Source organism: Thermobia domestica, chromosome 2 (assembly GCF_964235325.1).
Source record: "Thermobia domestica chromosome 2, izTheDome1.hap1.1, whole genome shotgun sequence".
Classification (NCBI taxonomy): Eukaryota; Metazoa; Arthropoda; class Insecta; order Zygentoma; family Lepismatidae; genus Thermobia; species Thermobia domestica.
In genome coordinates, this window is record NC_137455.1 from 9,517,841 (window position 1) to 9,531,259 (window position 13,419).

A 13,419-nucleotide genomic window follows, 5' to 3' on the forward strand; every position below is an offset into this window, starting at 1 on the left:
CGATTCTTGATTCCATTAATTTTTCATACCTGCACTTTTAAAAGCAAAAATTCAATATCAGTGAATTTAAAATTCAAAAAATGAAACAATCAATACCACATTTTGATTGAGTTTACGAAAAATAGTACTTGCAAACAGGGACGTACGCAGGGGGTGGGTCCTGGGGGTCCGGTCCCCCCCGAAATTTCTAGTTTTGTGTAAATTTAGCCTAATTTTAGGGGCAATTTTAGGAATTTTAATATAAAATACCCTCATATTGAGTTTGGAAACCTCCTGAAATAAATTCCTGCGTATGCTACTGCTTGCAAATGTAATTGTCGATGCAGGTTTTGTCCCTTTGTGCTGATTGTTGATTGAAAAGAGTTCAACTTGCTATCGATGAAGAATCCCAAAATAAAATATCAATCGAAATATTTTTCTTTTTTGTATTTAATTGTAATGTTTTATTATTTTTTTTTTAACACTTTCGGTCGACTAGTAAAAGAAAAAAAATGAAATGAAATTTTTGAGTTTTACGCCCCTCGGTTATGTCGGCTAGGCTAAATGAGACGGTGATAATGAGAAATGAATGAAATGGTGGAATGAAGAAAGTGGGAGAAAATGGGAGAACTCCGAGAAAAAAAACGAGTAACTTCTAATAAGTTCTTGTCGGTTTCTAAAAGCAAAGTTGCGACAGCAAACACTGAAAGGGGTGGAGAGAGCAGTGCAAATGAAGAATTTGTTTAAAAAATTCAAAGCGTAAACTGTTTAAAAAACGAAGGAAATGAATACATTAAACTTTTTTTTTATTTAAAAAGCGTGAATTAGATCATAATGAATGTACTTAGTGAATTACAATAATCAAATTCTATGATCACAAAAGTTGTACAGCTTGTCAACTGCGCGTGAAGATACATGAAAACTCAAGTGAAAAGAAATTACAAAAATCAGCTCCAACAGAAAATAGGTATCAAGAACACACATCGCGTTTTTGGAACTGTACATGCATTAGCGAAGTTTAATCGACCTTTCTTCGATTTCCCAGCTCTTCTACACTGAAAAAGGCGAAGTCCAGATATAAGGAGGATAATATGCTTTCTGTTGGGAGCACCATGACAAGACGGTAGTGTCAATCGTAATGTTGGGTGCAACACATTGATAAAAGTGAGGGGGAACGTGGTGGACGTCATCCCTCCACTTTCAAAAATATGTATGGCATCCCTCCACTTCCTAAATATTTACAACGGGCAAAGATAGGTATGGGGGACGGCATGACGTCATGCGACCTCCTACCTTTTCAGATCCATTTTTACCCGTGGTGCAACACCCTTATTTACTGTAGCGACGTACGTCAGTGAGTGAGAGCAGCAATTACTCCTGCGAAAACAGTAAGCACCGCTCTCACTTACAGACGTACCGTCGCCACAGGAAATATGGGTGTTTTGCAGAGTATTACGAATTACGATTGACACCACCGTCTTGTCATGGTGTTCCCTACAAAAAGTATATTATCCTCGTTTTCTCCTTAAATTTGGACTCCGTTTTTTTCAGTGTAGACTAGGAATGGTTCGAATGTAGGGAAAGTATCACATTCCGATCATTCGTGTGGTGACATAACGAAACATATAACTGAATTAATGAAATGTAAGTTAATTGACTCAAGTCTCAATATGATTTAAAGATAGGCATAATGAGTGATGAATCCACTACTATAAGTAGGAAAGAAGCTTCGATTATTTTCATGAGAATAGTGTTTCCTAACATTACTGAACCTAGTACTTTCTTTTTTGACTTAGTAGAGCTTCGTGACGCGAGTGCTAGCACAATATTAAAGTCAATGTTTGGGGGCTTTACAAAACATGGCATAAGCCGGGAATTTCTTGGGAGAAACACTTCATTTGGTACAGACGGTTCCTCAGGTATGCTGGAAAGGGAGAAAGGGGTTTCTAAATTAATGTAAATGTTTCCGAACATTCCGGTTTGGGATTGCAGCAATTGAAGAACTCAATATGGTGTAACTCCATTTCCTCTTTAAGTATATAGCTGAGTTTATTTAAAGGGTGTATTCTGGTATAGATTTTTTAGCATTTAGATGTGGGTGGGTGGGGGAGTCTTGAGTATTCCCTTAGCTCTGATTTTATTCTTGCTGTGTGTTTTTGTAAGGAATACATATAAAGAAAAATAACCAACAAAACAGCATATAAGATCATATACACCAGAAGAATAACGGGATAAGACTTTGAAATCGTATTAATGGTGATGAACCTCTGATTAAGCATGTAGCTTGCAATTAACTGTAACAGGCTGGCGTATCTTTGTAAATTTATTAGCACATTTTCAGAAAATACAAAAATGTGGTTATGTGCCAATGATTTGTTGGGAGCTTTGGCTACTAACGTTTGTATATATACTCATCTATTGCCTTTTAGTTGCATAGTTGTTAGTAAAAACAAACAAATGTTAAATATTCATCATGTTAATTGTGTGGAGGAATTTCAAAATTATTTCCTTCAGTGGTGCTTATTTCAGTGAGCGTGACTTACCACATTTCCCCTCGGTTAGTTGTGTTGTAGCAGACGCAGAGTGTGTTAGGAAAAATTATTAGAATTGATGCCTTATTTATTACTGCACATACTCTAGTTGGTTCACTACGTTATGTTTTGCATGTTGTCTTATTTTCTTCATCACCAAAGAAAATTGTCACTATAGTAGTTTGTCGCTAGTTTAGTTTTACCTTATTTGTTTCATTATGTTGTGGGGATTGTTTATTTTATTAGGTTGATGGCAATGAAATGTCCGTTTGTATCCACCTCAGTAACACATCATGGATGGATTAAGGTCATTCGTTTCAAACAGGCTAGGATACCCAGACAGTCAGGATGTAGTTCATTGTTGAAAATAGTTCTGTTAAAGTGGAAAATTGAGAACAGGGAATTGCGTATGATTTTTCTTTGTACATTGAAATCAGAACGTTCTGTACAAGAAACCGGAATTAATTAACAGTGGATTTGGGCCAAAAATGTCGCGTAAATACACCAGTCACCGTTGGTATGTCAAAATACCATGTATATTGTATTTCGTTCCGTGATACATTGCAAAATGAACCTCGTGGGGCTCTCGTCTTCGGTGCCAGGGGGTCCCGGTTAGATTCCCAGTGGGAACACTCGGTCGAAAAAGTGTAAAAGCTTTTTCAGGCTAACCATCCTGAGAGGATTTTCCTGCGTTTTCCCCATTTACACTAGGCAAATCTTGGGATGGTACCTAACGTACAGGCCACTTTCTACCTTCCCTTTCTTCGGATAGTGTGATCGCCGAGGGACATCATCGCTCATACGTGACGGGCTAACGTTTTTCCGATCATAGGTGCCAAAAGCCCAGAAATTATTTCCTAATCCTAATCCTGAACCCGTCACGTTTTGTGGTCGGAACGTGTATCAAGAATCGTACTCCATCAAAGACTTTTGGCACAATACCGGAACAGTGTCTTGTCGCAACGGAGTGTCTACGAATGGATTGAAAAATCAAAAATGGCCGTACATGTTTTACGCACGAGGAAGGAGCCATAGATGATCGTCCGGCTCCTTCCTCGTGCGTAACACTTGTGCGACAATTTTTCATGGATTTCATGAATGGATTTTGGCCCTAGATACGAGTACACTTTCCGACCCCAAAAACTTTATCACTGCTCGTTGTTCCTCTTTGGTACAAACTTCTAATGGAGTGGCCATGATCTATCTGCAACAAAAGTAAGACAAATGAAGGATTAGGATCAAACTTTCATAGCATCACCACAACAGCATAACAATAAAATAAACCAGAACATATGTCAGTATGAACAATGTAAGTAAAGTTATAGCTACGTTGCGGATACATTTTGACTTATCCTCGTACATTATAAATAAATCAATATAGATCTATTAATTAATTATTATTTAATAATTAATCACTCTGATTAGTTTTATTTAATCAATATTCAACTAGATTGCGATGTTTCCGTGAATATTTTGCCGATAAGATTGTCGCCATGTAGAGACTTCGTCGTATCCACATTGATATCCAGACTACCAAAATAAGTAGATAACATAAATAAGAGTTTAGGTAGGAGTTTAGTTAGCTGCAACCCGAAATTTGAGCAAGAAATTTATTTTCCGAGACGCGTCCGTATACAAAGAAGAAACAGAAGTAGAAGTTATTGGAAACTGAAATTTAGGATGGATTTCTTAATAAAAGTTGCCTTTTATCTTTTCTCTTTGTAGCATCTAACGAATAAACCTGCATCGTTGTCTGTAGAATCTTTCTTTTCTTTTAGAAGGTTCTCGTCAATCGATGGCTTATCTTCCTCAGCTCTTTTGTTCTGGATGATCAGAACAATGATTGTGATCTTTGGAGATATTGTGGAACAAAAAGAGAGAAAAAATGTTCCTGAAGGATAGCAGCATGGATCTTTTCTTTTAATCTCTTTCTCTGGATTCATATGTCTGAGTCCTACTCAAACTCGTTTCAAAATAAAATTAAGGACTATGCTCAGCGTGATTAAATTGTAGTAAATACTAATACATTTGTCTAAAAGAGTGTGTCCGATTAATAATGCTGCTGGTTTATGTACCTTATCATCAGTACGTATACAAAATGGTGCACAAAGATATGTCACATTTCAACAGGTGATTTCCCCTAAGAACATGCGTAAAAAATGTTTATATCAATACATACGTGATACCGGACCATTTCGGGGATATACCGGGTAGACTGGAAAACATGGCACAGAGGTGAACAAGTCATCAATAAGGCTAATAGATACATTGATGCCCTGGAAACAGTGAAAACAGCAGCGTAAGGTAGGCGTAGTTAAGGGGGACAAGTTGAATGATGAGATCGAATTTTAGGAGCAACCTTGGTAATGACACATGCTTCTCGGAAGGAGTCAGGGATATGTTGTAATAGCTACTAGCATAGTCGTTATGGGATATTTTTCTCCATGATACTTACTATGTTATCATTTCTCACAAATCGTAACATTATTAGAGCAAGTGTTAAAAGTGACTACCATCTGTTCGGGAACACACACAGCATGATCGTGGATGCGACGTGCCATCTAGTAAGAATATTCTCGAATACGCTGGATATCTCGTGACCAATTGGCCACGTGCATATTTCGTATGACGTTTATTTCTTGTTGCCTATCCTTAGAGCAATCACCTACTGAAATTTCGACATACCTTTGTGCACCACTGTGTACAGTGAATAAGTTGGATGTCTTATCTGAGTGTTCTGAGATAGGTAAAGTCTGTTTCTTTAGCTAACACAGGTAGAAGGGGCCATTAAACTTACACGGGAAGAATGCGTCCCTGCACAGAGCTAAAACTGCAGAGTTAATATATCTCCTAACAAACATAAAAAAAAGTAAGAAAAAGAAAAAGAAGAAGACGAAGAGGTATATATTAGGAAGAGCAATTTGAAGGACAGTTTCTAGGAAATTTCCATATACAAGTTTTTATTGCAGCTATGCTACAAAACTTTTAAAATTACAATGTACTTTTTCCGTGTAGTTATATAGATTGTAGAACATTTGTTCTAAACGTTAAGAGTAAGAAACAGCTTATAAGTTCCCATTCGTATTCCTAAAACAAGTTATATACAAGACGTCGATGGATGGACGTAAACATCCAACTTTTGATTTCCTTAACATTGTTTATGGCTTCCAATTTCAGAGGAAAGAAACCTGGAGGAACATAATTGGAAAGAAACCATCGCGGTCGCTTGCTCCATTTTTCTCCTTTCTTTTCCCTTGTTTGCAGGCATTGTGCCAAACGGTGCTTTCCAAGTACGCCACCAAAAAGTTGTGTATTCCTCCTTTGGAAAAAGTCGATAAAGCTTTTCCACGGGAAGAAAAGAAAGAAAAAAAAAAACTTTTCTCTGGAATAGTCCCGACGATTTCTTTCATGAAATTCATGAACCTTGTTTTCTGTAGCCTCAAGTAGAATCTGTTACATTTCTTGATCGATACGATGTTTCTGCACTCTCGTCTGAGAGGAAAATGCTGTTACAAGACATTGCTGACAAACAACGGTAATTCTTTTCACATAAGGTTTCAGGGTCCTTTACACGTGTCGCACAATGGATAAATCCAGTTGTTCTTAATGATTGACATTGAAACATGAATTATTGTGATCTTACAAAATAAAATAAAAATTATCTTCTGTTAAAATAGAATGAAGTGAAACTAGTAGTTTTACGTCTCAGGTTATGATCTGTACAGTAAAGCAAGCGGATGAGTAATGAAAGTGATTGGTGGAATGAGAATATCGGAGGAAACGGAAGTCTGGTGACATCACAAACACATATTTCCTGGAATAGAACTAGGGACTCTCTGATATCAGAGGTGAGCGCTCTAGTATTGAATATGAGTCACCATTCCACGTAAAAGGCAATCTGGTTTTTAGATTTAGTTTAACGAACTTTTCTTAGTTTTTAAGTCTGTAAATACGTAGCCAGAGATGAAGTGGGTCAAGATTTGCGAGTGGGTCAACAGGACGTGACCCACCACCACCCATCGTGACCCACTATGACCCACACTGCTCAGTGCATTGTAGACGGCATCTGCTGAACAATGGTGAATTCACTTTCAGGGCTTCCATTTTGCTTTCTTTTTCATTTGTTTCTGTTTATTTACTTGATATGAGTAGATCTAACTAGTAAATGAAAAAAAGAACTTAAGACAATTTTAGTTGAGTTGAGTTGATTTGGAGTTTAACGTCCCTTTCAGCAGCGAGGCTATATGGGACGGGAGTACTGATTAATGTGGAATCGGAACATGAGCTCCCGCCGGGAATCGAATCCAGGTCTCTCACGCCAAAAGCGCGTACACAAACCGCTTAGCCACGTAGAGCTCGTTCAGGTACTTTTGGATATTGATATTTGTAATTGTAATAATAGCCAGAGGACTTACTGCTTGACTTTTGAGACAAGTCGAATTTTACACTTTTTTTTTTTTTTTTTTTTTTTTTTTTACGTTGACCTAATTAAATTGAAATTCATCGTAATATGGCCCATGACAAACACTTCACAATTTTATATAGTAAATATCAGATCCATCGGTTTTGTAACAAAGCGGTTGATCGTAGAAATTCAAACTGCCATCAGTGATCATTTTACAGCCTTGTTTTATTACAAGTGTAAACTCTTTAGTCAGTGGAGAAGAGGGCGTGGATAATGGATCAGAGTTGATGACGATGGGTTTTGATAAGCGGTGCGTCATGGTGGGCCCAGTGAATCCTGGGGCACGGTGCTTGGTGCATCGTGGGTGAATTTTTCATTGACCCACGCCGTCTCTGTGCATAGCTTCAATGTAATTTCTATGGAATGGTATAGGGGACGTCATTTAATGGTGGGAATAGCATTATACTGATGATAGGAAATAAGACACAACACTGTCCTTATTTGCAACCTGACCTTTCCTTTTTTGAGTACCCCGTTGTGATTAAGAGGATAACACGTGTGCTTTCTAGACCGGTAGTCCTGGCTTCGATTCCTGGTAGACATGTCCTAGGTACAAAGAATGGTTAGGATCTTATTTCAGTAGTAGGTTCCGTTTCAGTCTCGGTGCTGGAAAGAGATGTTACACATCAATCAGTTTTTTTTCAGTTATTAAAAAACAACAGCTATGACTGAAGTTTCCTGTTAAAGAACTAAAAATTTAATTCAAAATTATAATTGGGCGCCGCGGTGACTCAGTGGTAGAGCGTTCATCTCTGGTGCATGGAGTCCGTGGTTGGATCCCAGCTCGGGCCAAGTTAACTTTGTGATGAAAAAACACCGTGTACGTGGGTCTTCTCTATGTTCTCCCGTTTCCTCCCACTTTCTTCATTCCACCATTTCATTTATTTCTCATCATCACCCTCTCCTTTAGCCTATCTGGCATAACTGGACGGTGTTATGCATCAATTGACCAAGCGCCAAAACATGATTCTGAGATATTGAAGAAAATACAAACATGTTACCATTACGATTCACTTCTTGGCGCTTGGTCGAATAACTTTTCCGGAACGTTTAAGTAAATAGTAGGGTTTCAAACATTTTTTTTTACATTGTTTACATTGTCTCCTACACACTGATGTAAAAATCTCGACAATCGAAAAATGGCGCTTGGTCAATTGATGTATAATACCGTCCAACTGTGGGACGTAAAAAATTTCATTTCATTTTCAAAATTGTAATTACACTATTCCTGTTAACAGTCCTTTCCACTCCCCAAAGAGTTTCTTCCCATAGCTATACTTGTGTCATACCAATATTAGCTTCATTCGTTTTCATAAAGATATATGAAGCTACGTTTGACTCATCCTATCCATTGAGGCTCAATATATCACATTGTGTGTGTGTTTTTGAATAAAGTCACAAGCTTACAACAGTGTGTCTTGTTTGGTGTTTGATTTATATCTTACCATCTGGCGAATCGTCTTGAATGATGCTAGAAATATTGAAAAATCTCTCATAAATATAAATGGTTCTGATTCTATAATGCATTGCCCCATCTCTGTTGATAAAACTTTTTACATTGACTTGCTAAATATTCAACAGCTCTAAACTAGCACGGCAAAAGTCGTGTCCATTCGATCCCCACGTGGGAGCTTCGTACACAGAATCGGTTTTCAATCACTTCTTTATCCATAATTGAAATGATCGGAAAAGCAGTTCATTGCTTTCTGTCAGGCCATCGGTTGCTTCAGTCGTAGGAGAGAAAGCCAAAGTACACAGGAACAAATGTGAAAATCATTACAATTGTACAGCCGGGGTCAAAAATACAGTCAAACCTCGATATCTCGTACTGTTTTCGGAAATTTAAAATATTTCCAGTTAACAGATAAATCAAGATTCGGGAAAGAAAAGCTATATTTAAGAGACCTAATCACTGCGAAATTAAAATACCAATATTTTTTCAGTAATTATGTGATATCTTCAAACAGGTAAAAATATAATCGAAATGTGGAAAAAGAACGCGCTAGACAATATTATTTTGCATGAGGTACCATTGTCACGAGTCACCTAGTAGTTTCCCGTTTGCAACCATTTAGAAACGCGAAAATAAGTGCCTATTTTCTAAATGGCTGGAAATTGAAAGCAGATAAATAAATCGTGATAACGGTATCTCATGTAAAATAATATTGTCTAGCGAGTTCTTGTTCCACTTTTCCATTATCTTTATCTATTTGAAGATATCACATAATTACTGTAAAATTAGCTGTATTTTAATTTCGTCGTGATGGGGCCTCTTAATTCTGTCTCTAGAATAAATCAGTCAGTCATAAGCAAAGTAATCTCTATGAGTTAGTGATACTACTGTACTACTAACATTGTTATACAGCTAATGCAAAAGTAATGCTACCAACTAATACTAGATCAATTACCTATTAATCATTGAATCATTATTCTTGTCTAAAAATCAATAATCATTAATATCTTAACTTTGAAATTTAGTTACTATCGTACGGTTTCTCCGTTTTGTTTATATCCTTGTATTTGGCTTGTTCGAAGGAAGAAACAATTTAGCTACTACATCGGTGGAAACTCATTTGAGACTACTCAGCAAAAATTATTGGATCTGCCTCAAAGTTGGTACACAAGAAAGTAATCTTAATACCAGCCTTACGACCGTGGGCATCCCCAAAATGTTAGAGAGGTTGGTCAGAAACAGAATTTTATTAGTTTCTTAACTGTACACTTTGATGACAGTTCATAGTCGAAGCTGCAAGTGTTTGGAGACACTAGGTTGTCGGGAAATGAATAACGTATTGTTTCTATGTTTTTCTAAATAGGACATTTGCTTATATGCTTATACTGTATAAAAACAAAGGACAGTGAATGATATATTATTGCCAGCGAGCGTAATAATGCCTTATTCATAGAAGGGCTTGTCTTATAGGTGCAAAACTGAACAAGGTGCTAATTTCCATCATCATATGAATTCAACGTTATACCACGCAAAGAGTTTTAAAGAAAACGAAATAAGAGGAAGCCTGATGGCACAAAGTCAGGCGAATATAGTGGGTGTGATGAAATTCCATCCATGCTCCAATATTTTTTGACTCCAGATTAGTGTGTGCTTAGTATGTGATGAGAAAAATTCAATAATAATAATAATAAATAATAATAATAATAATAATAATAATGTACAGTTTATGTGTAATATTAGCAAGTAGTGACTGACTAAATGAACATCCAAAATCAAAAAAACTGTTTCTTATTGATGTAGTATAAATTTTACGTGTCTTCATGAACGTGGGAAGAGGGACCCTTTTGATATTCGCGGGGCATACAGCCTTAGTTACGCTACTATATTCCGCGTAACCCGAATTGGCGTATGGGGTCAGCTAACAAACTCGCAGTGCGCTGTCACGAAACCTTCGGTGACTAATCTAATCATTCATAATTGTCCTCCTTCCTGAAGGTTTAGTACCGGGTCAGTGCGAGCTTATTGGTTGATGCCATACGCCAATTCGACGTACAAAATTGTTATTTATCACTTAATTTCTATGAAATGTAAATATATTTTTAAAGAAAAATAATTTTTTATTTCATGGGGGACCACGAAGAATAAGCAGTAGGGGTCCGTCACATTATAGAAATCGGGAAATGCATCTCTGGTGTTTACGTGTATAAAATTACGTAGTAATAACATAGATGTGAATGACTTTCGTACTTCTAAAAGTAAGCAAGTACGATTTCTTCCGACAACCCAATACATAGAAAAGAAAAGAAAAAAAACCGTTGCGATAAATGGGATCAAGATTTTTGTTGGAATTAAACTTTGTGACAAGAAATGCTTCATAGCTTCAGTGGTGCCCACCCCCCTTTATGTCCATGACGCACCCCCCCAATTGTCTATCCGTAGGTGTTCTTCCATGAAAAAAATCTTTTCGATTAATTTTAAACCCCCTCAAAAATATTTATATAGATTTTACCCCCCCCAAATATTTCAATGACGCAGTTTGCGTCATAGCCCCCCTCTGTGGGCACCCCTGATAGCTTCTCGTATATTATTTATTGGACTTAAAAGAAAATAATTTTAAGCCCTCGTTCTTGTTTCAATAGCTCCTACAGTAATTCCACGAAATTGAACTTGGATTTCCGGTATGTAAGGTTTTGAAAGTGGACGAAACAAATTCGTCTTAAAACTGTCCCACTTGCTTTGAAAGTAATGCTTCCCTATTGAGTGGAGTCATTCAAAATCAACCCGAACAATTTTCATCCAGAGAAGTGCGTTTTCTTCCTGATATTTATCAGACAATAAGTTGAACTTTGGTGTTGGGTGGCAGTGACGGTGCCAGAGGGGATAAAGGGGATGAACCTTCGTGGTAACTACATTTCAAGTAACATAAAAGTATTCTTTTCAGTATACAAAAATATCTTTCCACCAAAATTTCTGTGCCTCTTTATTTCTCCCCAACATTCCAAGAAATTAAAGCTGGCACCCTCACTGTTAAGTGGCATGGGCAGAAGTGCCATTTCTTCGAATTGTTATCAAAGATCAAGAACTGTCAACGATATGAGTTCGGATACTATACTATAGTGATCGCAAAGATGCGTGAAGCCAGAGCTCTACATCAATCATCGAGGTGTTTTGCTTTATGTGATTCACCCAAAAAATTTCGAAACATTCGTGTAGCTTACTTTCCGAACGCATATTTGAAATTAACGTCAAACGTGCGAAGTGCACCAATAATGTTGCCAGACTTTGAAGACATGGTGAACAAAGGGGAAAATGCATTTAAAGAACTTATAAAAAGAACGGTAACAGCTATTCGAATTAAACGATAACAATAACTGTGAAAATATGAAACCATCACAACAAAAATAAATAAAACAAGACTTAGCAACAATCCGAGAACACTGTACTCTCAGAAGATGTTCTCCGTAAATGGTAAGAGACAAGATTGGCAAAATTTCATGGATAGGGTTGACGACTGGAACAAACCCTCTCATTCTATTGGGTGGTGAAATTGGTAGATGTAGGTCAAGCTTCATGATTCTTTGCGATCACTATAGTGCTGATGATAGTAGAGCGTGAGGCAAAAAACACTTATCAACTTTTAGTACTTTGAGGAAAAGTGTAATCGACAGGCGTATTATATAATGATAATGGTGGAGGAAAAAGAAAACTCTTTTTTACACAACAGCCACAGATGCTAATTCGCAAATACTTTATTTGAGCATCTAAACCAGTGGAAAATTTGCTGCGAACCATACTTTGAAAACCATTAGAGTACCCTGATTACATCTTTATCTTGTGAAATGTATAAACAGTGTCTCGTTGAAATTGTTTAGTCTACTTGTATGTAATCTAATCTAATATAGATCTAAAGAAAATAAAGAGTTTATGTGTCTGTCTGTGTGCGATCTGGGGACCAGACGAGTGCCCGAGAGTTACCAAATTTCGGTCACGGGTACCAAATTTTGGCCAGATCAAGACGAAGCGCTTTTATTAAAAATTCGAACCAGGGGGGGTCTCAGGGGGTGTTTACCGGGACATGTAAAACTAGTAGAAAATGACCGATATTAGTGTCAAGTCCATAGTTTCCGCGTTCGCTGAGATCAATGGTGACAATTTTTATTAGCAACGCCTTTCAATTCAGCTACAATTGTATGCGGGCCAGGGGTCACTTGCGGATTGTGGGGGTTATCGAGACATGTAAAAATAATCCAAAATGACCGATATTAGTGTCAAATCCATAGTTTTCGTGCTTGCAGAGATAAATGTGATACTCTCCGTAAATGGTAATATGTGTAAATAGGTGTTTTCCATATACAACCCCCATCGGCTGAGGACCAGAGGCGTTTTTTCTTCTTTCAAAATTCAAACCAGGGGTTCTCAGGGTGCTTTTACCGGGATATGTAAAAGTAGTAGAAAATGGCCGATATTTTTTCCTTTCGTTGTTCAGTTTGTTTACATAGATATTTTATCTGAGCCATGCGAAGAATGGGTATTTCAGCTCGTAGTTAATAATGCTCTATATGTTCAGTATATGTCACGATGAACGACAAAAGAGAGATTGAGAAGAAATGGAAAATTCACCGAGAATATATTTTCTAGATGGAGGAAGAAAAAAACTCTTGATGCAATTTCCTTTTACATGAAACCGGAAATTGAAGTCTGGATTTAGTAGTTGAAAACTCGGCGTTTAACTGAGCATTACCTTTTGACGAGGCATTGAGTATTTCACCTTTCATACTCAGTATATTCAGCAGTGTTCACGTTTTAAAATATATAGAGGGAAGCCTGTCGCTTGCACTGTGGAGGTAATTGTATAATTGATAACAGTCAGAAGGCGAAGGTTAACAGTGAATATTCTTGCTTCGCAATCGGAGTCCTCAATTCGAATCCCGTGGTCGGTCATCCTGGCTAAGATTTTTCGTGGAGCAAGAGAGACTATAAATAGACGTGTA

At 37.3% G+C, this 13,419-nt stretch overlaps 1 protein-coding gene across 1 annotated transcript in view; it reads left to right on the plus strand.

Moving 5' to 3' along the window:
* Dyb (Dystrobrevin) overlaps positions 1 to 13,419 on the plus strand; it is a 351,963-nt gene that overhangs the window by 20,724 nt on the left and 317,820 nt on the right. The window lies entirely within an intron of this gene.